Source organism: Octodon degus, unplaced genomic scaffold, assembly GCF_000260255.1.
Source record: "Octodon degus isolate 3935 unplaced genomic scaffold, OctDeg1.0 scaffold00032, whole genome shotgun sequence".
NCBI lineage: Eukaryota > Metazoa > Chordata > Mammalia > Rodentia > Octodontidae > Octodon > Octodon degus.
In genome coordinates, this window is record NW_004524608.1 from 1,966,207 (window position 1) to 1,971,398 (window position 5,192).

Consider the following 5,192-nt stretch of genomic DNA (forward strand, 5'->3'; position numbering starts at 1 on the left):
TTTTTTTTTTGGGCTGGCTCAGCCTGCACTGAGGGTGGGGCTGGCATGGTATGTGGTGCCAGGAATCAAACCATGGTCCCCTGCGCCTAAGTTTTGCCTAAGCAGGCACTTTAGACCGCTGAGCTATCTTGCTGGCCCTGCCTTGTAGTTTTGACACAGCTTAGTACAGACTCCCAGCATTAATCTTAGGGGCTGTGCTTCTTACTGCCTCAAGCCCCAGTATGCTAGAGTGGAGAGAGTTCTATCTTACCTGTCCCCAAAGTTTGACTTGGTTTGATAAGGTTTGACTTTCAACCCTTCCAGTTCCCAAGGAAAATGATAAAGTTGGTGAGTACTGTGACTCCTGCTGGGTCATCCAGTCTTTGGTACTCCTGAAAAGCAGGATTGAAGAGGGGGCAGTGAGCTTTCCATCTCTGAGCTCCAGGAGTGAAGATGGGGCTAGTTAGGGAGTTCCTTTGGTAGGTTTAAGTTAGGGGAAAAAGTGGGACACAGTCTTTGGGCTTCCATTGAACTCTACACAGCAGATACTGTAGGCACTCTTATCTTACTGAGGGAAGGTGCAGGGACTCTACCTTGAGCTTCATTCTTCTGGCCCTTGTAACTGAGGATCCTACTGTAGAGCTCTTCTTTGTCATCAGGACTAGTTCTTAGTCACCAGGTCCAGAATTTCATTGTGTAGAGAGAGCCAGGAGAACAAGCAGGGCTCCAGGGTATTGTGGCAGGTCCCTGCAGGAGAAAGGGATGGAGGAGCACATAGCTTAGTAGTAGAGTTCAGTAGGAACCTCACTCTTCTTATCCTGAGGAAGGAGGAAGCTCTAAGGAGGAAGTCTTTGCTTACTATTTTTTTCTTCTAGACTTTTCTAAGCCTTTATTCTATAGCAAGGAAAAATTGATGAGGGATGGGTATCTTGTATTTGGGAAAGAGGTCTGAAATTTAGAGTTCCTGAGGGAAACTGCATGGGCTTGGGGTGAGCTGGGCACTGAATACTGCGTTTTGATCAGTGAAGTAAGTACTTGATTAGACCCTGGCTCATTCAGATCAAATTTTTGCATTCTCTTGTCCTACCCAAAGGAAAGAACAGGCCTTGAACACCAAACTCTGCTCCTTTTAACCTCCTACTTTAGTTCATTCTGTAAGCCTACAAACTAACTCCTGCCTTGATTTTTCTGATAGAAACCTATTAAGCTTTTTTTCAGGTAAACATAGAAACAAGCTTATCCTTTCAATGAAAAAACATCTGGAGAAAACCTTTTAGTTCAGCAGAATATTAGGAACTACTATATCAACCACAGATGTCTCCTAATTTGATTACTTGCAAATTAGAATTTGCTTTGTGTCTTTATGCTTATCTCTTTCCTTTTATGGTAGCTGTCCTGAATTACTTTGTGCCTATAGTTTGTCAGGTGCAAGAAATGCAGCTCTATGTAACATAATTTCTGCTCAAAGAATTTCTAGTTCAGCAGAGGACATAGGACATATACAAGTATTGAAAATTGCTAATAATTGAGAAGTAAAGGACTCACTTTAAAAGTGTTGAGGGGGCTGGTGAGATGGCTCAGTGGTCTAAAGCACCTACTTAGAACAAGCTGAGCAAAGCACAGGGACCAATCCCCCAGCACCACATGCCAGCCAGCCCCGCCCCCTGGTGGGCTGAACTGGCCACACACACACAAAATAAATAAATAATTAAAAAAATAAATAAATAAAAAATAAAAGTGTTGAGTTTTTAAATTTAGCCTCCAAAGCATAAAGAGTGAAGAATATTTGTTACTAAGAAATTAGTTTACCATGGGGTTGTGATACCATGCTCATATTTATTAGTGGCACGTAATAGAACCCAAGATGCAAGGCTGGAGAAATACACAGGGACAGATTAAAAAGCCTCTTCCATATGTGTTAAGAGTTAACACTGAGGGAGCTTACCCTGTAAGCAATTAAAGGTGAAGGATTTTAAGTAGAAAAACAGTTTGCTGAGATTAAATTGACAACAGTGTAACAAATGGATTAGAGAAAGGACTATGATAGTACTTTTCTACTGAGCTGTCTCCCAAGCTCCTATCATAGTACTTTGGAAATCATCCCAACAAAATGTAGATAGAAAAGACATATTCAGAAGTACCAGTTAATAAGAAAACAGAAAAATAATAAATAACTCCCAGATACTCACCAAAAGGGGAAAGTTAGAAATCGTTTTAGTTCCATTTTGTTTGGTGGGACATAGGAGCTGTAGTTCAAAAGAAAGGTCAAAGTTGAAAATTTTTACATAGGTGATTATTAAAGTTCTAAGGAAAAATGACAATAGAGTGAACACAGAGTTTGTTTTTTGTTTTTTGTTTTTTTTTGTTTGTTTTTTTGAGACAGGACTTGCTATTTAATTTAGGCTGATTTATATGACTTAGGGTGGCCTCAAACTTGGGGTGATCCTCCTGGCTCCACTTCACCAATCTGGGCTTACAGGCATACACCACTATACCTGGCTTTCACTGATTTGTTTTTTTGTTTATTTGGAGACAGGGTCTGGCCTTGAACTCCCTATGTGTGTACCTCAGGCTGGCCTCTAACTTGCAATAGTCCTCTTGCCTCAGCCTCCTAAGTGCTCAGATTACAGACATACTTTCACACTGAGTTTCTAAAGAGATTTTATAGTCAATGTTGTAAAGTGTTAGATCAGTTGTAAATGGACTGAAAATACACAGTTGGCTTTGGCAGTACGTTGTTTTTTATGATCTGAGAACAGTTTGTGTAATAGCAAGCATTAAGTTTCTGGACACCACGTGATAAATGGGAATTGAAACACATAATTAAAATTTTTATGCCTTTACATTTTATTATTTCTCACCTTTCTGGTTAAAAGTCTTTACTAATTACTCTTTTCTCAATGATTATAGAGTTGTTGATCATCTTTTAGACACTGGACAATTTAAGTGACAAAATAGTAACAGTATTAGATTATAATCTTAAAGATCGATATCCACAAGTCTGTTTTGTTAAAAATAAGTGTTTAGCTCAATAAAACATATAGAGGAAAAAGATATGTCTACCATCCTCTATTAAGAGGTGGAGCTTAATCATCTTCTTTTTGAACATGGGCTGGATAATAATGACTTACTTGGGGCTAGGGAGATGGCTCAGTGGAATAAGTGCTTCCCTGGCAAGCACAAGGGCCTGAGTTCAATCCCCAGTTCCACCAAAAAAGAAATTTCCAAAGAATAAAGTGAGGGGCTGGTGAGATGGCTCAGTGGTCTAAAGCACCTACTTAGAACAAGCTTAGCAAAGCAAAGGGACCACGGTTCAATCCCCCAGCACCACATGCCAGCCAGCCCCGCCCCCTGGTGGGCTGAGCTGGCCACACACACACACACACACACACACACACACACATAAATAAATAAAATAAATTAAAAAAAAAAGAATAAAGTGAGCAGAGGGGAAAAAATGGTAACTTTATACATGAAGTTACTGACAAACAAATGTAACCCAAGTACAGGATTGACTTTACCTGTGATAAGACCTATAGTGTAATAGGTCTTATACCTATCTTGTAATGTGATAAGAAAGCAGGATCATCCCTGAGTGTGTTTTCCAGAAACCTATAACCTCATTCTTAACAGGAAAAAGGGGCTTTACAAAATACCTGGTTACAGCCCAGGGAGATATCTCAGTAGAATAAGCGCTTGCCTGGCAAGCACAGGGTCCTGAGTTCAATCCCCAGTACTGAAAACAAAAACAAAAACTGGTTAGTATTGCTGATAAGTATCAAGTACAGAGCATGTGGTGGCACATACTTGTTAATCTTAGCACTGTGAAAAGCTAAGAAAAGAGGATTGCAAGTTCTGGTCCCTCCTGAATGACTTAGATCCTGTCTCAAAATTAAAAAATAAAGTAAATTTATAAATGGGATTATAGACCCCATGTGGTGGTCTATAGTCATAGCAATGGGGAGGCTGAGACAGGAGAATCAGTATGAGTCCCAGCTGTGTACCAAGACCCTGTACCAAATAAATAAATGAATAAAAAGATATTTTTTTAAATTAAAAATAACAAGTTGTGAGGCCAGGGAGATGGCTCAGTAGAATAAGTGCTTCCCTGGCAAGCTCAAGGAAGGGTCTGAATTCAATCCCTGGTTCCGAGAAAAAAAAAAAAAAAAAAAGTTGTAAAAAGCAGAGTCCAGGTAGAGTGGCCTCCTGCAGGAGGAAGAGAAGCAAATTTTGAGTTGGCTTCAGCTTCAGCATAGGTTCTGCATGGGGGAGGGACAGCAGTTCCTGGAGTTCCGCCTAGTGCCTCTGTCTGCAGAAGGGGAATAATATGTGTTGGTGCTGAAGCAGGAGCTATGTGGGGCCATGAGGCAGCTCCCCTGCTTTATCCAGCCAGCTGTCCCCAAGAAAGATGTGGAATGTTACTCAAACAAATATGAGACTTCAGGGCTAGTTGACAGTGCCATTTGTTAGAACCCTGATTGGTGGCGTCTATCCTGGGAGCTAAAGATTAGCGTGCGCAAACTGCAGAAGTAGCACCCTACCGTCCTACTCTCCAGGAGGACCCCTAAGACCACAGAAGATAAGCAGGAGACAATAGAGACCCTGGAGAAGAAGGAAGAAGTAACTTTGGAGGAAGAGGAAGAGGAGTATGATGAGGAAGAACACAAAGAGGAAACTGACTACATCATGTCATATTTTGACAATGGAGAGGATTTTGGAGGTGACAGTGATGATAACATGGATAAGGGTATATACTGAAGAAAAATCCTAAATAACCCTCATCTTTATTGAGAGCTAGAGAATAACTATTATTTAGTTTTGTGAACAACAACAAAAACCATCATTTGCTCAGAGTCCAGTTAACCTCTCTGGCCCCTGGAGATGGGAATGGAGGATAATGACAGATGGGCTTATTTCCTCCTCTTCCTCTTTGTTCCCTACATCACCTCTCATATCTTGGGGAAAGGGAAAAGGATCAATGTCTTAATCTATCAAGGGAGAAAAGTGCATTGAAAGAGTAACTGGCAAGTTAGGGTTGAGACAGTTATGTACATTCCTTCCCAGTTTTTACAGTTTTTTGTGCATGTAATTGAGGGTGAGAAGACTTGGGAGGTGTAAGACTGGGTTTTTGCCCCCATTTTTTTTTATTGTGGTAAATAATAAATTCATTGTGGGGTAGCTTTTAAAGTATTTTTATCAAAAAAAAAAAAAAA

The 5,192-nt window shown here is 40.4% G+C and overlaps 1 protein-coding gene and 1 pseudogene across 4 annotated transcripts in view; both read left to right on the forward strand.

Moving 5' to 3' along the window:
• Ash1l (ASH1 like histone lysine methyltransferase) overlaps window positions 1–5,192 on the forward strand; it is a 227,482-nt gene that overhangs the window by 69,961 nt on the left and 152,329 nt on the right. The window lies entirely within an intron of this gene.
• On the forward strand, window positions 4,327–4,737 carry LOC105742026 (annotated as a pseudogene).